This window comes from Mya arenaria, chromosome 8, assembly GCF_026914265.1.
Source record: "Mya arenaria isolate MELC-2E11 chromosome 8, ASM2691426v1".
NCBI lineage: Eukaryota > Metazoa > Mollusca > Bivalvia > Myida > Myidae > Mya > Mya arenaria.
In genome coordinates this window covers 38,243,084-38,266,265 of record NC_069129.1, presented here as the reverse complement: position 1 = coordinate 38,266,265, position 23,182 = coordinate 38,243,084, and positions in this window count along the sequence as shown.

Here is a 23,182-nt window from a genome sequence, read left to right as displayed (position 1 = left end):
TCGGTGTGACCTATGTATATATTCGTTATTATTTTGAATATTATCCTGTATGTGTGTACATAGACGACGGGGAACTGAAATAGTAGTGACCAAGTTTTATTTCATTTTATATGTTTTAAGCGTATCTTCTTACTATACGTAAGTTTTACAACTCTATGGATACTACAATGGATAAAACCGTCACAAGACCAAAAGCTAAAAAGCTATGACCAGAAGAAAAATAGAATACCTATATAATAGACATACTTGTTAAAGTTTCCTTATGATGTACGCTGTCTATGTAACGTTACTGAATGAGAAATGCGAAAATAGTGCGCTTTACAGCTTTATGTTGAAATGAAATACTGTGTAAGTAAATGACATACATTTACACATGACAACAAACACGATACAGATTCATTACGAGGTAATAGTTGGAATATACTTAGTAACATCGTAATGCTTATGCACCAGTCAATTGTAACCACGCATCCCCCCTCAGGTCCGGGGGTATACCGGGGGTAGCCGGGGAAATGGGCCGTATTTTTACCTTTCAGGTGGCCCCGCAGAGCCGGGTGAATGCGGTGGTTTTGTCTTCGCGCAAATATAGCGGGGAATGGGCCTTACCTAGGGTCCCTTGGGTTCGGGGGCATTTGGTGGGGATTTTACCATCAGTTCGTCCCCGCAAGGCGGATATTTTACCCGGGATTGGCTGGACCGAAAGTCAAAGTCCCCGCTATTCCTCGGACCTGGGGGGGGGGGCGTGGTTACAATTGACTGGTGCATTAAGGAGGACGGAGGGATCGAGCACAGTCTTAGTACAGGTATGTTCCAACTGACATAACGTATAACATATTTCAATCAGGCGGAGAAGCAAAGCATGATGTCATTCTGTTAAGTTGTTAACGATTAAGGGTGGTACTTATTGAATACCGACAAGCGATTGGATTGGCTGGAAAAGTATGTTATATTTAAAAATAAATAAATTATAATCGCGTATCTCCTTGTATTCTCATTGTTAATTATATCGGTGAATATTAATGTGGTTCTCGTTGTCATAAACAACTTTGCCATTTGATATTTTAAGTATCAGTAACATGTTTGTTTCAGCCGGGGGTTTTCGTAATACATGTGACACGGTTTGGAATTCACTTGGTTTTCAGTTTTCATGAACATTTATAATTCCTTTTATTGGCAAAATTGCAGAGGCCACTCTTTCAGCACTAATGACAAATCCCTGCATTGATTTTTGATAATACGTTCAAATCAAATAATACGTAGAAATCAAGTACATGAACATATGGACTCGTTCAATTATTAACGTGACGTATGTACATTAACAATTTGTTCTGAGAAACAAACAACTACATATTAATCAATGTTAAATACTAGTATTATACGTATTCCGCTTTTGTTAAAGTATTGATATTCACGAATTTTCTAAATATTCGATGAAGCTAATTCTAGCTACTAGCATACGACGAAAGTATTCGATATTTAAATATAAATCATAAAATTATAAAAAAAAGACAGAACATAACAGCTTAATTCAAGGTTTGACTCCTGATATTTTCTTCTTTTTTTGAAATTATTCCTTGCACTTTAAAACGTTTAAGAAATGCCTTAAATAAAACTGAAATGCAACAAACATAATGCGTCAAGTACAAAAAGTGGGAAAATTAGTACATCTGTTATTTCCATCCATATGTTCAGGCGCATCTCTAAATACTACTACACCATCAGTAGTAAAGTCATCCCCATTTTAGTATTTGTAATATACCCCGTTCCTGATATGATATTTCATGTTCATGTGTACGTTATAGAACGTGTGTACTTTACTTTTTACGCACATGAGTGAATAGTTATGACCTTGGAATATACATTTTACGCCATCTCGGTGTTATATTTACTACAGTATTTTAAAAATCTCTCTAGCCTGGGAATTCCCTACATCATCACCTAATTTACTCAGCGTTGTATTTTATGAATGAGAATATCGAAATTTTCCATACAGTAAATAAGCTAATGTTTAAAAGAAACGTGTGTGCACCACCTTGAATGTATTTTAATTGTAAATGCTACTAGTCACGTATTTAGATATTTTATTGCGCTGTTCATTATGACTACATTTATACTGTACATTCTACTACACTAAAGCCATTAAGGCCACGCCCAATTCATGTTTCGTTCGACAGATATACCCCACCTATTCTTCGAAAACTGCATTCTTTTTTAACCAACCGCTTTTTTCATCATTAAGTTCGAAAACAAATCAGTTCGAATGAACGCATGTTTTGATATACTAGTTCGAAATTATATTTTGTCTATTGGGATGACATTATTCTATTTTCAAAATCGCCACGTGCATTTACTTGTTGATCAGCTGTAAGCCTCTATTTCTTTTAACTTTGGACTTCGGTTAATATAAAAAGGGGCTCTGCTAGTAGACGATATATTATTTCAAACACTAAGCCAGAAGATGGTTATCTTATAAAAGCGGTCGCCAAGTTGGGTCGTGCCTAAACTCTTAAAAATTGGTAAATAGTTAACAACAAATACTCATCTACACTAAATACTCACCAATACTAAACGCCCAAAACATACACACTTTCCTGCGCATGAACGTTTTCATTATATTCTAAGATTTACTTATGTGTTTTCAAATTTTGTGTTTTTTATTTCTTTTTTTCCCACGGCCAAATAAGTGTAACCAAAAATCATGTTTGGCCTTAAAATGTAATTTGTATGAATTCATTAATTTTCAAGGCTAATCTTTGCTGCATTTTAACATTATTATACATTCTACAGGAATAATCAATCGCAGTCGTTTGAACTAGAAATTGAACCTCTTTCAAAGCGGTGTGGTCTTCATATTTATATTGGCATACTTTCAAAAAAGAAGACTTATGCAAATACAAATTGAATGACCTTTAAATGGATCGAAATTTGAAAACGTTGAAAACATTGATTACATTTCCAATAGCTAAAAGGTTTTCAATAACAAATAATAACTATTTCATAAATCATAATACTTTTCACATCTATGTCTAGTTATTTGTTAATATAATAGTTAAATGGGATTAAATCCCATAAAATCTACAATGATAATATCAGTTTTTACACTATCGACGTTTGTAAACAAGATACCATATGGCGGAAGTGGTACCCATCCCCAACTGCACCCAATCATTGGCTTCTTCTTAAATCTAGTCCCATATTTTACAGACTCTACACTAACAGTGAAGGACATAGCACCATGCTACATTACAGCAAACAGAATTTTGAAATTTCTAGTTTCTTATCTCTCATAATTGCAAGTTTTGCGTTCAAAAGCAAGTTAACATAAGGAGAAATATTCAAACTATGCAGTTTATTTGTTCTGTTTACGGCGTCTTACAATATAAACACGATTTGCACTAGAAAAAAGTTTATCATTTATTTTGTTAAAGCTTTTTGGTCACAGTTGGTTGATTTTTTCCACTAAAACCCCCAAGTTCATTAAATGCAAATCTACCGCCTTTAATATAACGAATCAATTATTTATTTTTCATGAGTGTTCAAGCGTCAGTACTTCTATACCAGGAATTGTTTATCATAATCAAGAAGTACAAATTAATTTGGAGTTAATCACTTTCTTAGTTTGAGAAGGGGAATATATTTACCTCATGATAGACGGTTTGCATATCCTGGTTCAGTGATAACACTTAAATGACAATACGTAAACAAAATGTTAAATGAACATGTAAAAATGATGACCAGAAACTTCTTATACGAGATTGTAACCCCCTCCCTTTTTAGTTCATAAACATATGTGGCCTCCCGTGGGTCTGTTTGTTTGTCCGCACCACATTCTAGGATGTATGGGTTTTATTGATATTGGTGTTAGAGGTTTTTTTGTATAGTTTATCTGTATAAAAAGCTTATATGTTTACGTATACATATAAGTACGTTGGTCCGTCTGTCCGTCCGCAAGACCACCGACCGCCGACCAATCCCATGATGATGATGATGATGATGATGATGATGTTGCTGATGTTGATGATGATATCTCTGATTTTAGAAGATAACGAATAACGACATTAATTGGTAAAATATACCCCCTCCCCTCACCCCCAGAAAAAAACAAAAAACAATAATAATAATAATAATAATAATAATAATAATAATAATAATAATAATAATAATAATAATTATAATTATAATAATAAATAAATATATAATGAAATAAAAAAATAAAAAACGACAATAAATGAATTTCCTATACCATTATCTAGACTGCCCCTTTAAATGTTTCGAATGCACGTCTGTTTACAAGTTCTGCTCTGGTTACCGCCCACTATGTGCGTATGTCGTGTGAATAGGACAATATATACGTCTAGTGTTTTTCTTCAAAGTTCAAAATGGTGGACTTCTTTTTTGTCACACTCTGTCGTAAACTTCGCACTATTAATGTATGTCAGAAATCTGTTTTATATAAATGTATGTCTGAAATATATGCTGTATAAATGCATGTCAGAAACATTGGCTATATAAATATATGTCTGAAATATGTGCTATATAAATGCATGTCAGAATTCTGCGCTATTTAACTGTATGTCAGAGAGCTGTGCTATATAAATGACATATACATTATTTTTACATGCGTACATTAATTTTACTTAAATAGTGTTAATTATTTACAAATTTGAACGAAAAAAGGTGATAACTAACCATCGCCTAGACTAAATTAAAACCGTTCTTTATCAAAATACAAAGCCAAACTCAATAACGCGTAATATGCATTAAATCTTTTTCCCCCATAAAAATCTGGCTGCTAACTTCATGATCTTAGGCTGCCAAACCGTCTGGCGACTTACTTCATGCTCTCAGGCTGCCAGGCTGTCAGGCTGCTAACGTCATGCTCTCAGGCTGCCAGATTGTCACGCTGCTAACTTCATGCTCTCATGCTGCTAGACCGTCAGGCTGCTAACTTCATGCTCTCAGACTGCCAGACCGTCTGGCTGCTAACTTCATGCTCTCAGACTGCCAGACCGTCTGGCTGATTACTTTATGCTCTCATGCTGCCAGACCGTCTGGCTACTTACTCCATGCTCTCAGGCTGCCAGGCTGTCATGCTGCTAACTTCATGCTCTCAGACTGCCAGACTGTCAGGCTGCTAACTTCATGCTCTCAGGCTGCCAGGCTGTCAAGCTGCTAACTTCATGCTCTCAGGCTGCCAGACTGTCACGCTGCTAACTTCATGCTCTCAGGCTGCCAGGCTGTCAGGCTGCTAACTTCATGCTCTCAGGCTGCCAGACTGTAACGCTGCTAACTTCATGCTCTCAGGCAGCCAGACCGTCAGGCTGCTTAGTCTATGTTCTCAGGCTGCCAGACTGTCTGGCTGCATACTTCATGTTCTCATGCTGCCAGACCGTCAGGCTACTTACTTCATGTTCTCATGCTGCCAGACCGTCAGGCTGCTAACTTCATGCTCTCAGACTGCCAGACCGTCTGGCTGATTACTTTATGCTCTCAGGCTGCCAGACCGTCAGGCTGCTTACTCCATGCTCTTAGGTTGCAAGACGGTCTGGCTGCTTACTTCATGCCCTCATGCTGCCAGACTTTCTGGCTGCTTACTTCCTGCCCTCAGGCTGCCAGATTGTCTGGCTGCTAACTTCATGCTCTCAGGCTGCCAGACTGTCTGGCTGCTTACATCATGCTCTCAGGCTGCCAGACTGTCTGGCTGTTAACTTCATGCTCTCAGGCTTCAAGACCGCCTGGCTGCTCACTTCATGCTCTCATGCTGCCAGACTGTCCGACTGCTTACTTCATGCTCTCAGGCTGCCAGGCCGTCTGGCTGCTTACTTTATGCTCTCAGGCTGCCAGACCGTCAGGCTGCTTACTCCATCCTCTCAGGCTGCAAGACGGTCTGGTTGCTTACCTCATGCCCTCAGGCTACCAAACTTTCTGGCTGCTTACTTCATACCTCAGGCTGCCAGACTGTCAGGCTGCCAGATTGTCTGGCTGCTAACTTCATGATCTCAGGCTGCCAGACTGCTTGGCTGCTTACATCATGCTCTCAGGCTGCCAGACTGTCTGTCTGTTAACTTCATGCTCTCAGGCTTCCAGACCGTCTTACTACTAACTTCAGGCTCTCATGCTGCCAGACCGTCTGGCCGCTAACTTCATGCTCTTAGGCTGCCAAAAAGGACAGGCTGTTAACGTCATGTTCTCAAGCTTCCAGACCGTCTGACTGCTTACTTCATGCTCTCAGACCGTATGGCTTCTAAATTCATGCTTTCAGACTTCCAGACCTTCTGACTGCTAACTTCATGCTCTCAAGCTTCCAGACCGTCTGACTGCTAACTTCATGCTCTCAGGCTGCCAGACCGTCTGGCTGCTTACTCTATGCTCTCAGGCTGCTTACTTCATGCTCTCAGGCTGCCAGACTGTCTGGCTGCTAACTTCATGCTATCAGGCTGCTTACTTCATGCTCTCAGGCTGCCAGACCGTCTGGCTGCTAACTTCATGCTCTCAGGCTGCCAGACCGTCTGATTGCTTACTTCATGCTTTCAGACCGTATGGCTGCTAACTTCATGCTCTCAGGCTTCCAGACCGTCTGACTGCTAACTTCATGCTCTCAAGCTTCCAGACCGTCTGACTGCTAACTTCATGCTCTCAGGCTGCCAGACCGTCTGGCTGCTTACGCTATGCTCTCAGGCTGCTTACTTCATGCTCTCAGGCTGCCAGACTGTCTGGCTGCTAACTTCATGCTATCAGGCTGCTTACTTCATGCTCTCAGGCTGCCAGAACGTCTGGCTGCTAACTTCATGCTCTCAGGCTGCCAGACCGTCTGGCTTCTTACTTCATGGTCTCAGGCTTCCAGACTGTCAGGCTACCAACTTCATGCTCTCAGGCTGCCAGACCGTCTGGCTGCTAATTTCATGCTCTCATACTGCCAGACCGTCAGGCTGCTTACTCCATGTCCTCATGCTGACAGACTGTCTGGCTGCTAACTTCATGCTCTCAGGCTGCCAGACTGTCTGGCTGCTAACTTCATGCTCTCAGGCTGCCAGACCGACAGGCTGCTTACTCCATGCTTTCAGGCTGCCAAACCGCCAGGCTGCTTACTTCATGCTCTCAGGCTGTAAGACCGTCAGTCTGCTTACTCTATGCTTTCAGGCTGCCAGACTGTCTGCCTGCTTACTTAATGCCCTCAGGCTGACAGACTTTCTGGCTGCTTACTTCATGCCCTCAGGCTACCAGACTGTCAGGCTGCCAGACTGTCTGACTGCTAACTTCATGCTCTCAGGCTTCCAGACTGTCTGGCTGCTTACATCATGCTCTCAGGCTGCCAGACTGTCAGACTGCTAACTTCATTCTCGCAGGCTGTCAGTCTGTTTAGTGCTAACATCAACCCCTCAGGCTGCCAGACTGTCTGGCTGCTTACTTCATGCCATCAGGCTGCCAGACTGTCAGGCTGCTAACTTAATTCTCGCAGGCTGTCAGACCGTCTGGTTGCTTACTTCATGCTCTCAGGCTGCCAGACTGTCTGACTGCTTACTTTATGCTCTCATGCTGCCAGACTGTCTGGCTGCTAACTTCATGCTCTTACGCTGCCAAACCGCCAGGCTGCTAACTTCATGCGCTCAGGCTTCCAGACCGTCTGGCTGCTAACTTCATGCTCTCATGCTGCCAGACCGTCTGACTGCTTACTTTATGCTATCAGGCTGCCAGACCGTCAGGCTGCTAACTTCATGCTCTTAGGCTGCCAAACCGCCAGACTGCTAACTTCATGCTCTCATGCTGCCAGACCGTCAGGCTGCTTACTCCATGTCCTCATGCTGACAGACTGTCTGGCTTCTAACTTCATGTTTTCATGCTGCCAGACTGTCTGCCTGCTAACTTCATGCTCTCTGGCTGCCAGACTTTCTGGCTGCTAACTTTATGCCCTCAGGCTGCCAGACTGTCAGGCTGTCAGACTGTCTGACTGCTAACTTCATGCTCTCAGGCTGGCAGACTGTCTTTCTGCTTACTTCATGCTCTCAGGCTGCCAGACTGTCAGGCTGCTAACTTCGTTCTCGCAGGCTGTCAGACTGTCTGGCTGCTAACTTCAACCCCTCAGGCTGCTAGACTGTCTGGCTGCTAACTTCATGCCATCAGGCTGCCAGACTGTCAGGCTGCTAACTTCATTCTCGCCGGCTGTCAGACCGTCTGGCTGTTTACTCCATGCTCTCAGGCTGCCAGACCGTCTGGCTGCTTATTTCATGCTCTCAGGCTGCCAGACTGTCTGACTGCTTACTTTATGCTCTCATGCTGCCAGACCGTCTGGCTGCTAACTTCATGCTCTTAGGCTGCCAAACCGCCAGACTGTTAACTTCATGCTCTCAGGCTTCCAGACCGTCTGACTGCTTACTTCATGCTCTCATGCTTCCAGACCGTCTGACTGCTTACTTTATGCTCTCAGGCTGCCAGACCGTCAGGCTGCTTACTCCATGCTCTCAGGCTGCCAGACTGTCTGGCTGCTAACTTCATGCTCTCATGCTGCCAGACCGTCAGGCTGCTTACTCCATGTCCTCATGCTGCAAGACTGTCTGGCTGCTAACTTCATGCTCTCATGCTGCCAGACTGTCTGGCTGCTAACTTCATGCTCTCAGGCTGCCAGACTTTCTGGCTGCTTACTTCATGCCCTCAGGCTGCCAGACTGTCAGGCTGTCAGACTGTCTGACTGCTAACTTCATGCTCTCAGGCTGCCAGACTGTCTGGCTGCTTACATCATGCTTTCAGGCTGCCAGACTGTCAGGCTGCTAACTTCATTCTCGCAGGCTGTCAGACTGTCTGGCTGCTAACTTCAACCCCTCAGGCTGCTAGACTGTCTGGATGCTACTTCATGCAATCAGGCTGCCAGACTGTCAGGCTACTAATTTCATTCTCGCAGGCTGTCAGACCGTCTGGCTGTTTACTCCATGCTCTCAGGCTGCCAGACCGTCTGGCTGCTTACTTTATGCTCTCAGGCTGCCAGACTGTCAGGCTGTCAGACTGTCTGACTGCTAACTTCATGCTCTCAGGCTGCCAGACTGTCTGGCTGCTTACATCATGCTCTCAGGCTTCCAGACTGTCTGCCTGCTAACTTCATGCTCTCTGGCTGCCAGACTTTCTGGCTGCTAACTTCATGCCCTCAGGCTGCCAGACTGTCAGGCTGTCAGACTGTCTGACTGCTAACTTCATGTTCTCAGGCTGGCAGACTGTCTGGCTGCTTACTTCATGTCTCAGGCTGCCAGACTGTCAGGCTGCTAACTTCATTCTCGCAGGCTGTCAGACTGTCTGGCTGCTAACTTCAACCCATCAGGCTGCTAGACTGTCTGGCTGCTACTTCATGCCATCAGGCTGCCAGACTGTCAGGCTGCTCACTTCATTCTCACAGGCTATCAGACCGTCTGGCTGTTTACTCCATGCTCTCAGGCTGCCAGTCCGTCTGGCTGCTTATTTCATGCTCTCAGGCTGCCAGACTGTCTGACTGCTTACTTTATGCTCTCATGCTGCCAGACCGTCTGGCTGCTAACTTCATGCTCTTAGGCTGCCAAACCGCCAGACTGCTAACTTCATGCTCTCAGGCTTCCAGACCGTCTGACTGCTTACTTCATGCTCTCATGCTGCCAGACCGTCTGACTGCTTACTTTATGCTTTCAGGCTGCCAGACCGTCAGGCTGCTTACTCCATGCTCTCAGGCTGCCAGACTGTCTGGCTGCTAACTTCATGCTCTCATGCTGCCAGACCGTCAGGCTGCTTACTCCATGTCCTCATGCTGACAGACTGTCTGGCTGCTAACTTCATGCTCTCATGCTGCCAGACCGTCTGGCTGCTAACTTCATGCTCTCATGCTGCCAGACCGTCAGGCTGCTTACTCCATGTCCTCATGCTGACAGACTGTCTGGCTGCTAACTTCATGCTCTCATGCTGCCAGACCGTCTGGCTGCTAACTTCATGCTCTCATGCTGCCAGACCGTCAGGCTGCTTACTCCATGTCCTCATGCTGACAGACTGTCTGGCTGCTAACTTCATGCTCTCATGCTGCCAGACCGTCTGGCTGCTAACTTCATGCTCTCAGGCTGCCAGACTTTCTGGCTGCTTACTTCATGCCCTCAGGCTGCCAGACTGTCAGGCTGTCAGACTGTCTGACTGCTAGCTTCATGCTCTCAGGCTGCCAGACTGTCTGGCTGCTTACATCATGCTTTTAGGCTGCCAGACTGTCAGGCTGCTAACTTCATTCTCGCAGGCTGTCAGACTGTCTGGCTGCTAACTTCAACCCCTCAGTCTGCTAGACTGTCTGGATGCTACTTCATGCCATTAGGCTGCCAGACTGTCAGGCTACTAACTTCATTCTCGCAGGCTGTCTGACCGTCTGGCTGTTTACTCCATGCTCTCAGGCTGCCAGACCGTCTGGCTGCTTACTTCATGCTCTCATGCTGCCAGACTGTCAGGCTGTCAGACTGTCTGACTGCTAACTTCATGCTCTCAGGCTGCCAGACTGTCTGGCTGCTTACATCATGCTCTCAGGCTGCCAGACTGTCAGGCTGCTAACTTCATTCTCGCAGGCTGTCAGACTGTCTGGCTGCTAACTTCAACCCCTCAGGCTGCTAGACTGTCTGGCTGCTAACTTCATGCCATCAGGCTGCCAGACTGTCAGGCTGCTAACTTCATTCTCGCCGGCTGTCAGACCGTCTGGTTGCTTACTTCATGCTCTCAGGCTGCCAGACTGTCTGACTGCTTACTTTATGCTCTCATGCTGCCAGACTGTCTGGCTGCTAACTTCATGCTCTTACGCTGCCAAACCGCCAGGCTGCTAACTTCATGCGCTCAGGCTTCCAGACCGTCTGGCTGCTAACTTCATGCTCTCATGCTGCCAGACCGTCTGACTGCTTACTTTATGCTATCAGGCTGCCAGACCGTCAGGCTGCTAACTTCATGCTCTTAGGCTGCCAAACCGCCAGACTGTTAACTTCATGCTCTCAGGCTTCCAGACCGTCTGACTGCTTACTTCATGCTCTCATGCTTCCAGACCGTCTGACTGCTTACTTTATGCTCTCAGGCTGCCAGACCGTCAGGCTGCTTACTCCATGCTCTCAGGCTGCCAGACTGTCTGGCTGCTAACTTCATGCTCTCATGCTGCCAGACCGTCAGGCTGCTTACTCCATGTCCTCATGCTGCAAGACTGTCTGGCTGCTAACTTCATGCTCTCATGCTGCCAGACTGTCTGGCTGCTAACTTCATGCTCTCAGGCTGCCAGACTTTCTGGCTGCTTACTTCATGCCCTCAGGCTGCCAGACTGTCAGGCTGTCAGACTGTCTGACTGCTAACTTCATGCTCTCAGGCTGCCAGACTGTCTGGCTGCTTACATCATGCTTTCAGGCTGCCAGACTGTCAGGCTGCTAACTTCATTCTCGCAGGCTGTCAGACTGTCTGGCTGCTAACTTCAACCCCTCAGGCTGCTAGACTGTCTGGATGCTACTTCATGCCATCAGGCTGCCAGACTGTCAGGCTACTAATTTCATTCTCGCAGGCTGTCAGACCGTCTGGCTGTTTACTCCATGCTCTCAGGCTGCCAGACCGTCTGGCTGCTTACTTTATGCTCTCAGGCTGCCAGACTGTCAGGCTGTCAGACTGTCTGACTGCTAACTTCATGCTCTCAGGCTGCCAGACTGTCTGGCTGCTTACATCATGCTCTCAGGCTTCCAGACTGTCTGCCTGCTAACTTCATGCTCTCTGGCTGCCAGACTTTCTGGCTGCTAACTTCATGCCCTCAGGCTGCCAGACTGTCAGGCTGTCAGACTGTCTGACTGCTAACTTCATGTTCTCAGGCTGGCAGACTGTCTGGCTGCTTACTTCATGTCTCAGGCTGCCAGACTGTCAGGCTGCTAACTTCATTCTCGCAGGCTGTCAGACTGTCTGGCTGCTAACTTCAACCCATCAGGCTGCTAGACTGTCTGGCTGCTACTTCATGCCATCAGGCTGCCAGACTGTCAGGCTGCTCACTTCATTCTCACAGGCTATCAGACCGTCTGGCTGTTTACTCCATGCTCTCAGGCTGCCAGTCCGTCTGGCTGCTTATTTCATGCTCTCAGGCTGCCAGACTGTCTGACTGCTTACTTTATGCTCTCATGCTGCCAGACCGTCTGGCTGCTAACTTCATGCTCTTAGGCTGCCAAACCGCCAGACTGCTAACTTCATGCTCTCAGGCTTCCAGACCGTCTGACTGCTTACTTCATGCTCTCATGCTGCCAGACCGTCTGACTGCTTACTTTATGCTTTCAGGCTGCCAGACCGTCAGGCTGCTTACTCCATGCTCTCAGGCTGCCAGACTGTCTGGCTGCTAACTTCATGCTCTCATGCTGCCAGACCGTCAGGCTGCTTACTCCATGTCCTCATGCTGACAGACTGTCTGGCTGCTAACTTCATGCTCTCATGCTGCCAGACCGTCTGGCTGCTAACTTCATGCTCTCATGCTGCCAGACCGTCAGGCTGCTTACTCCATGTCCTCATGCTGACAGACTGTCTGGCTGCTAACTTCATGCTCTCATGCTGCCAGACCGTCTGGCTGCTAACTTCATGCTCTCATGCTGCCAGACCGTCAGGCTGCTTACTCCATGTCCTCATGCTGACAGACTGTCTGGCTGCTAACTTCATGCTCTCATGCTGCCAGACCGTCTGGCTGCTAACTTCATGCTCTCAGGCTGCCAGACTTTCTGGCTGCTTACTTCATGCCCTCAGGCTGCCAGACTGTCAGGCTGTCAGACTGTCTGACTGCTAGCTTCATGCTCTCAGGCTGCCAGACTGTCTGGCTGCTTACATCATGCTTTTAGGCTGCCAGACTGTCAGGCTGCTAACTTCATTCTCGCAGGCTGTCAGACTGTCTGGCTGCTAACTTCAACCCCTCAGTCTGCTAGACTGTCTGGATGCTACTTCATGCCATTAGGCTGCCAGACTGTCAGGCTACTAACTTCATTCTCGCAGGCTGTCTGACCGTCTGGCTGTTTACTCCATGCTCTCAGGCTGCCAGACCGTCTGGCTGCTTACTTCATGCTCTCATGCTGCCAGACTGTCAGGCTGTCAGACTGTCTGACTGCTAACTTCATGCTCTCAGGCTGCCAGACTGTCTGGCTGCTTACATCATGCTCTCAGGCTGCCAGACTGTCAGGCTGCTAACTTCATTCTCGCAGGCTGTCAGACTGTCTGGCTGCTAACTTCAACCCCTCAGGCTGCTAGACTGTCTGGCTGCTAACTTCATGCCATCAGGCTGCCAGACTGTCAGGCTGCTAACTTCATTCTCGCCGGCTGTCAGACCGTCTGGTTGCTTACTTCATGCTCTCAGGCTGCCAGACTGTCTGACTGCTTACTTTATGCTCTCATGCTGCCAGACTGTCTGGCTGCTAACTTCATGCTCTTACGCTGCCAAACCGCCAGGCTGCTAACTTCATGCGCTCAGGCTTCCAGACCGTCTGGCTGCTAACTTCATGCTCTCATGCTGCCAGACCGTCTGACTGCTTACTTTATGCTATCAGGCTGCCAGACCGTCAGGCTGCTAACTTCATGCTCTTAGGCTGCCAAACCGCCAGACTGCTAACTTCATGCTCTCATGCTGCCAGACCGTCAGGCTGCTTACTCCATGTCCTCATGCTGACAGACTGTCTGGCTGCTAACTTCATGTTTTCATGCTGCCAGACTGTCTGCCTGCTAACTTCATGCTCTCTGGCTGCCAGACTTTCTGGCTGCTAACTTTATGCCCTCAGGCTGCCAGACTGTCAGGCTGTCAGACTGTCTGACTGCTAACTTCATGCTCTCAGGCTGGCAGACTGTCTTCCTGCTTACTTCATGCTCTCAGGCTGCCAGACTGTCAGGCTGCTAACTTCATTCTCGCAGGCTGTCAGACTGTCTGGCTGCTAACTTCAACCCCTCAGGCTGCTAGACTGTCTGGCTGCTACTTCATGCCATCAGGCTGCCAGACTGTCAGGCTGCTAACTTCATTCTCGCAGGCTGTCAGACCGTCTGGCTGTTAACTCCATGCTCTCAGGCTGCCAGACCGTCTGGCTGCTTATTTCATGCTCTCAGGCTGCCAGACTGTCTGACTGCTTACTTTATGCTCTCATGCTGCCAGACCGTCTGGCTGCTAACTTCATGCTCTTAGGCTGCCAAACCGCCAGACTGCTAACTTCATGCTCTCAGGCTTCCAGACCGTCTGACTGCTTACTTCATGCTCTCATGCTTCCAGACCGTCTGACTGCTTACTTTATGCTCTCAGGCTGCCAGACCGTCAGGCTGCTTACTCCATGCTCTCAGGCTGCCAGACTGTCTGGCTGCTAACTTCATGCTCTCATGCTGCCAGACCGTCAGGCTGCTTACTCCATGTCCTCATGCTGCAAGACTGTCTGGCTGCTAACTTCATGCTCTCATGCTGCCAGACTGTCTGGCTGCTAACTTCATGCTCTCAGGCTGCCAGACTTTCTGGCTGCTTACTTCATGCCCTCAGGCTGCCAGACTGTCAGGCTGTCAGACTGTCTGACTGCTAACTTCATGCTCTCAGGCTGCCAGACTGTCTGGCTGCTTACATCATGCTTTCAGGCTGCCAGACTGTCAGGCTGCTAACTTCATTCTCGCAGGCTGTCAGACTGTCTGGCTGCTAACTTCAACCCCTCAGGCTGCTAGACTGTCTGGATGCTACTTCATGCCATCAGGCTGCCAGACTGTCAGGCTACTAACTTCATTCTCGCAGGCTGTCAGACCGTCTGGCTGTTTACTCCATGCTCTCAGGCTGCCAGACCGTCTGGCTGCTTACTTTATGCTCTCAGGCTGCCAGACTGTCAGGCTGTCAGACTGTCTGACTGCTTACTTCATGCTCTCAGGCTGCCAGACTGTCTGGCTGCTTACATCATGCTCTCAGGCTTCCAGACTGTCTGCCTGCTAACTTCATGCTCTCTGGCTGCCAGACTTTCTGGCTGCTAACTTCATGCCCTCAGGCTGCCAGACTGTCAGGCTGTCAGACTGTCTGACTGCTAACTTCATGTTCTCAGGCTGGCAGACTGTCTGGCTGCTTACTTCATGTCTCAGGCTGCCAGACTGTCAGGCTGCTAACTTCATTCTCGCAGGCTGTCAGACTGTCTGGCTGCTAACTTCAACCCATCAGGCTGCTAGACTGTCTGGCTGCTACTTCATGCCATCAGGCTGCCAGACTGTCAGGCTGCTCACTTCATTCTCACAGGCTATCAGACCGTCTGGCTGTTTACTCCATGCTCTCAGGCTGCCAGTCCGTCTGGCTGCTTATTTCATGCTCTCAGGCTGCCAGACTGTCTGACTGCTTACTTTATGCTCTCATGCTGCCAGACCGTCATGCTGCTAACTTCATGCTCTTAGGCTGCCAAACCGCCAGACTGTTAACTTCATGCTCTCAGGCTTCCAGACCGTCTGACTGCTTACTTCATGCTCTCATGCTGCCAGACCGTCTGACTGCTTACTTTATGCTTTCAGGCTGCCAGACCGTCAGGCTGCTTACTCCATGCTCTCAGGCTGCCAGACTGTCTGGCTGCTAACTTCATGCTCTCATGCTGCCAGACCGTCAGGCTGCTTACTCCATGTCCTCATGCTGACAGACTGTCTGGCTGCTAACTTCATGCTCTCATGCTGCCAGACCGTCTGGCTGCTAACTTCATGCTCTCATGCTGCCAGACCGTCAGGCTGCTTACTCCATGTCCTCATGCTGACAGACTGTCTGGCTGCTAACTTCATGCTCTCATGCTGCCAGACCGTCTGGCTGCTAACTTCATGCTCTCATGCTGCCAGACCGTCAGGCTGCTTACTCCATGTCCTCATGCTGACAGACTGTCTGGCTGCTAACTTCATGCTCTCATGCTGCCAGACCGTCTGGCTGCTAACTTCATGCTCTCAGGCTGCCAGACTTTCTGGCTGCTTACTTCATGCCCTCAGGCTGCCAGACTGTCAGGCTGTCAGACTGTCTGACTGCTAGCTTCATGCTCTCAGGCTGCCAGACTGTCTGGCTGCTTACATCATGCTTTTAGGCTGCCAGACTGTCAGGCTGCTAACTTCATTCTCGCAGGCTGTCAGACTGTCTGGCTGCTAACTTCAACCCCTCAGTCTGCTAGACTGTCTGGATGCTACTTCATGCCATTAGGCTGCCAGACTGTCAGGCTACTAACTTCATTCTCGCAGGCTGTCAGACCGTCTGGCTGTTTACTCCATGCTCTCAGGCTGCCAGACCGTCTGGCTGCTTACTTCATGCTCTCATGCTGCCAGACTGTCAGGCTGTCAGACTGTCTGACTGCTAACTTCATGCTCTCAGGCTGCCAGACTGTCTGGCTGCTTACATCATGCTCTCAGGCTGCCAGACTGTCAGGCTGCTAACTTCATTCTCGCAGGCTGTCAGACTGTCTGGCTGCTAACTTCAACCCCTCAGGCTGCTAGACTGTCTGGCTGCTAACTTCATGCCATCAGGCTGCCAGACTGTCAGGCTGCTAACTTCATTCTCGCCGGCTGTCAGACCGTCTGGCTGTTTACTCCATGCTCTCAGGCTGCCAGACCGTCTGGCTGCTTACTTCATGCTCTCAGGCTGCCAGACTGTCTGACTGCTAACTTCATGCTCTAAGGCTGCCAAACCGCCAGGCTGCTAACTTCATGCTCTCAGGCTTCCAGACCGTCTGACTGCTAACTTCATGCTCTCATGCTGCCAGACCGTCTGACTGCTTACTTTATGCTCTCAGGCTGCCAGACCGTCAGGCTGCTTGCTCCATGCTCTCAGGCTGCCAGACTGTCTGGCTGCTAACTTCATGCTCTCACGCTGCTAGACCGTCAGGCCGCTTACTCCATGCCCTCATGCTGCAAGACTGTCTGGCTGCTAACTTCATGCTCTCATGCTGCCAGACTGTCTGGCTGCTAACTTCATGCTCTCATGCTGCCAGACTGTCTGGCTGCTAACTTCATGCTCTCATGATGCCAGACCTTCAGGCTGTTTACTCCATGCTCTCAGGCTGCCAGACTGTCTTGCTGCTTACTCTATGTTTTAAGGCTGCTTGCCTCATGCCCTCAGGCTGCCAGACTGTCTGGTTGCTAACTTCATGTGACCAGGCTGCCATACTGTCTGGCTGCTTGCTTCATGCCCTGAGGCTGCCAGACTGTATAAGAGCTAACTTCATGCTCCCAGGCTGCCATACTGTCTGGCTGCTTGCTTCATGCCCTGATGCTGCCAGACTGTCCGGCTGCTTGCCTCATGCTCTCAGGCTGCCAAACTGTGAGCTTGCTAACTTCATGCTCCCAGGCTGCCATACTGTCTGGCTGCTTGCTTCATGCCCTGAGGCTGCCATACTGTATAAGTGCTAGCTTCATGCTGTCAGGCTGCCAGACTGTCTGATTGCTAACTTCATGCTCCCAGGCTGCCATACTTTATGGCTGCTTGCTTCATGCCCTGAGGCTGCCAGACTGTATAAGTGCTAGCATCATGCTGTCAGGCTGCCAGACTGACCTGTTGCTAATTTTAAGCTGCCAGGTTTCTGTCTGCCTGGCTACTATCTTAGCGCTGCCAGGCTACCAACTTTACGGACATTTTCCCTAACCTGGGACCTTTTGCTATATTAACTTAATCGTTGGAAACCCTTGTAAATAAGGCGTGATTAAGATACCATTTTATGGTATCCTAAACTATACATATAAAGGTACACTATGAATTTTGGATTCCTGGTGACCCCGGTATTATGTTGTCAACGTTTGAAAGAATTTAATAAGACCACATTTAATTAGATGACGCCGTCGTCTAATGGAGAAAAAAGCACCTAACACTGTCAACTTAGGGCCGGTCCCAGGCTCGAACCCCCGCCTCATCACTATAATAATTATTAACCGCTTTCCGGGAGGGACATTAAACGGCGGTTCTGTCACCCTGTGTGGCAGTGTTTTACGTTGGTCAGTGTATCTCTAGCCAGGGTTTCATTATGTACACTTTGTCATACCCACACTGGGATCCACGTCCATGGTATGGTAAGATGATCACGGGAATGTAAATACATTGTTGATGTTAAAATCGCTTTACATGATGGCTGATTTCTGCATATTAAAATACGACAAATGGTGGAGCGACAATACGCCATATGGCGGGGCGTAACTACGATATAAGGATATTGCCGTATTTTCGAAAATGGCAGAAAATCTGCTTTGTCTAAGACAAATATTTCGACCTATTTTCATCTCCACCAGCCGATTGTATTAAACTCGAAAGAGTTGTCCATAGGCTATCTTTAGGCTAATTTCAGTTGCACAATCAAATAATTTTGGATACATATTGACCAATTAATAAATATTTAATTAAAGACCTTACCAGTTTTAAACAATTGGTTGCAGATTTGTTTAAGTATTGATTAACAATGGCGTTGTTCTTACTTGCTTGTGATATTTGTTTTGTCAAAGAAACCTGAGTCACAGCTATATAGAACACTGACCTTAAAAGCGACAAAAAAACCTTCATCACGTTCATATTCTGAATCTGATAAAGTAATCTTCCGTCAAAACAGGTCAGATAGCTTTATCGTTCACATAGCTTTGTTTGATTTAAACTAACATTAATCATGTTCAATGTCAATAATCTCGAAGAAGGTCATGATAACACCATTAAACTTGTTCAAAGCACTTAAAGGTACATCGGACGTTGGATCTACAATGTGGTTTAAGGCAATATCAAATCAATCTTTGTTTTATTGGCCCAAAGTGTCATATGGATTTCCCCGTATTTCTGTGGTAAACATTGTTGCCAAGTAATAGAAAATTATATGCCATTAACATTAACATCTATGATAATTACTATTAAGTTAGCTGCAGAACGAACATGAAATAAGTAAAATATGCCATATTAATTTAATAAATATAACTAACGTTAACCGTGGACCTTACAGGCTAGAGTGTCGTGTGCAAAACATAGTCATACTGCGATGATCATTTCTGTCAAATGTGGTCGACCACTTTTGACGCGGACAGAGCGGACACGAAAACGTTACATGAAGGACAGACGGGCAGTACTATTGACAGTGACGTACAGAATCGAGCAAACTACACACCGGAGAGACGGTGTAACAGTAATTTTACTTATGTGCCTTGTAGACGGACACTTATGTGCCTTGTAGACGGACACTTATATTGAAAAGTGACCCTGAGAACGTTTCAACATTGTCATAAAAGCGAAGAAATACTGAAATCGGATATTTTACCTTCACCCAAGCTTTGCGAACAGTGCTAGAACTACGACCGAGTCACCGGGTTACTATATTAAGGTGCCCAATGTCTAGTGTTGTCAAGGGTCCCCGAAATCGGCCTCTCCCCGGTACTGAACTCAAGGACGGGTATTTATTTCTATATCACTGTCAAACGCAGCGATCTGAAAACATTACAATGATTACGACGTTGCGGGTAAAGTGCGGCCCGTACATTAACACCCACTGACCACTTGACCTATACTTCATGAATAACTTGACTGATGGATTTGTTAAGTGTACATATAACTTCAAGTTAAATGTTTGCATATATATCTAAACGATTATATAACATTTATAAATTCATTTATTCTGAAGTAGTTATAAAGCAAATACAAGTACATTGTGAAAGCCATGATGATTATAAAATCGAAGTAGAACTTGAGCATACCACAAACTATAGAATAGGTCGCTGTGCCTCCTTGACATTCAAAATACTATATAATTCTTCACTGTTGCTGCTGGCACCATTATTACGCCGGCATGTTTTAATATTTTATTGCGACGCTACATTCCGCTGAAAACAAATACAAATAAAAGCCAACATCCTGATGTCTATTTCCATGTATGACTAGGTCAATATGAAACTCTATTGTTCACGAATGTTGTTCGAACCAATATAACTGGCAATACATTTTGGCCCAGGCTGCTGGTACTGTTGGTTGGTATCGGGTGGGTCATAGTGCAAGGGGCCATGTCTAGCCACGCCTATATAGCTGCATAGCGGGCCCCACTGCCGCCCTAGCCTAAATAACTGCATAGTGGGCCCCACTGCTGCCCACGCCTTAATAGTTGCATAGTGGGCCCCACTACTGCCCTAGCCTATAAAGCTGCATAGTGGGCCCCACTGCTGCCTTAGCCTTTATAGCTGCATAGTGGGCCCCACTGCCGCCCTAGCCTTTATAGCTGCATAGTGGGCCCCATTGCCGCCCTAGCCTATATAACTGCATAGTGGGCCCCACTGCTGCCCACGCCTTAATAGTTGCATAGTGGGCCCCACTACTGCCCTAGCCTATAAAGCTGCATAGTGGGCCCCACTGCCGCCCTAGCCTTTATAGCTGCATAGTGGGCCCCACTGCTGCCCACGCCTATATAACTGCATAGTGGGCCCCACTGCTGCCCACGCCTATAAAACTGCATAGTGGGCCCCACTGCTGCCCACGCCTATATAGCTGCATAGTGGGCCTCACTGCTGCCCTAGCCTTTATAGCTGCATAGTGGGCCCCACTGCTGCCCACGCCTATATAGCTGCATAGTGGGCCTCACTGCTGCCCTAGCCTATAAAGCTGCATAGCGGGCCCCACTGCTGCCCTAGCCTATATAACTTGATAGTGGGCCCCACTGCTGCCCTAGCCTTTATAGCTGCATAGCGGGCCCCACTACTGCCCTAGCCTTTATAGCTGCATAGTGGGCCTCACTGCTGCCCACGCCTTTATAGCTGCATAGTGGGCCTCACTACTGCCCTAGCCTGTATAGCTGCATAGTGGGCCCCACTGCTGCCCTAGCCTTTATAGCTGCATAGTGGGCCCCACTGCTGCCCTAGCCTTTATAGCTGCATAGTGGGCCCCACTGCCGCCCTAGCCTATATAGATGCATAGTGGGCCCCACTGCTGCCCTAGCCTATATAGCTGCATAGTGGGCCCCACTCCTGCCCTAGCCTTTATAGTTGCATAGTGGGCCCCACTGCTGCCCTAGCCTTTATAGCTGCATAGTGGGCCCCACTGCTGCCCTAGCCTATATAGCTGCATAGTGGGCCCCACTACTGCCCTAGCCTTTATAGATGCATAGTGGGCCCCACTGCTGCCCTAGCCTTTATAGATGCATAGTGGGCCCCACTGCTGCCCTAGCCTTTATAGATGCATAGTGGGCCCCACTGCTGCCCTAGCCTATATAGCTGCATAGTGGGCCCCACTGCTGCCCTAGCCTTTATAGCTGCATAGTGGGCCCCACTGCTGCCCTAGCCTTTATAGCTGCATAGTGGGCCCCACTACTGCCCTAGCCTTTATAGATGCATAGTGGGCCCCACTACTGCCCTAGCCTTTATAGATGCATAGTGGGCCCCACTGCTGCCCTAGCCTTTATAGATGCATAGTGGGCCCCACTGCTGCCCTAGCCTTTATAACTGCATAGTGGGCCCCACTGCTGCCCTAGCCTTTATAGATGCATAGTGGGCCCCACTGCTGCCCTAGCCTATATAGCTGCATAGTGGGCCCCACTGCTGCCCTAGCCTATATAGCTGCATAGTGGGCCCCACTGCTGCCCTAGCCTATATAACTGCATAGTGGGCCCCACTGCTGCCCTAGCCTATATAACTGCATAGTGGGCCCCACTGCTGCCCTAGCCTTTATAGATGCATAGTGGGCCCCACTGCTGCCCTAGCCTATATAGCTGCATAGTGGGCCCCACTGCTGCCCTAGCCTTTATAGCTGCATAGTGGGCCCCACTGCTGCCCACGCCTATATAGCTGCATAGTGGGCCCCACTACTGCCCTAGCCTTTATAGATGCATAGTGGGCCCCAATACTGCCCTAGCCTTTATAGCTGCATAGTGGGCCCCACTACTGCCCTAGCCTTTATAGATGCATAGTGGGCCCCACTACTGCCCTAGCCTATATAGCTGCATAGTGGGCCCCACTGCTGCCCTAGCCTTTATAGATGCATAGTGGGCCCCACTGCTGCCCTAGCCTTTATAGCTGCATAGTGGGCCCCACTGCTGCCCTAGCCTTTATAGATGCATAGTGGGCCCCACTGCTGCCCTAGCCTTTATAGATGCATAGTGGGCCCCACTACTGCCCTAGCCTTTATAGATGCATAGTGGGCCCCACTACTGCCCTAGCCTATATAGCTGCATAGTGGGCCCCACTGCTGCCCTAGCCTTTATAGATGCATAGTGGGCCCCACTGCTGCCCTAGCCTATATAGCTGCATAGTGGGCCCCACTGCTGCCCTAGCCTTTATAGATGCATAGTGGGCCCCACTGCTGCCCTAGTCTTTATAGCTGCATAGTGGGCCCCACTGCTGCCCTAGCCTTTATAGCTGCATAGTGGGCCCCACTGCCGCCCTAGCCTATATAACTGCATAGTGGGCCCCACTGCCGCCCTAGCCTATATAACTGCATAGTGGGCCCCACTGCCGCCCTAGCCTGAATAGCTGCATAGTGGGCCCCACTGCTGCCCTAGCCTATATAGCTGCATAGTGGGCCCCACTGCTGCCTTAGCCTTTATAGCTGCATAGAGGGCCCCACTACTGCCCTAGCCTTTATAGATGCATAGTGGGCCCCACTGCTGCCCTAGCCTTTATAGCTGCATAGTGGGCCCCACTGCTGCCCTAGCCTTTATAGATGCATAGTGGGCCCCACTACTGCCCTAGCCTTTATAGATGCATAGTGGGCCCCACTACTGCCCACGCCTATATAACTGCATAGTGGGCCCCACTGCTGCCCACGCCTATATAGCTGCATAGTGGGCCTCACTGCTGCCCTAGCCTTTATAGCTGCATAGTGGGCCCCACTGCTGCCCACGCCTATATAGCTGCATAGTGGGCCCCACTACTGCCCTAGCCTTTATAGATGCATAGTGGGCCCCACTGCCGCCCACGCCTATATAACTGCATAGTGGGCCCCACTACTGCCCTAGCCTTTATAGATGCATAGTGGGCCCCACTGCCGCCCACGCCTATATAACTGCATAGTGGGCCCCACTACTGCCCTAGCCTTTATAGATGCATAGTGGGCCCCACTGCCGCCCACGCCTATATCACTGCATAGTGGGCCCCACTACTGCCCTAGCCTTTATAGCTGCAAAGTGGGCCCCACTGCTGCCCACGCCTTTATAGCTGCATAGCGGGCCCCACTGCTGCCCACGCCTATATAACTGCATAGTGGGCCCCACTGCTGCCCTAGCCTTTTTAGCTGCATAGTGGGCCTCAC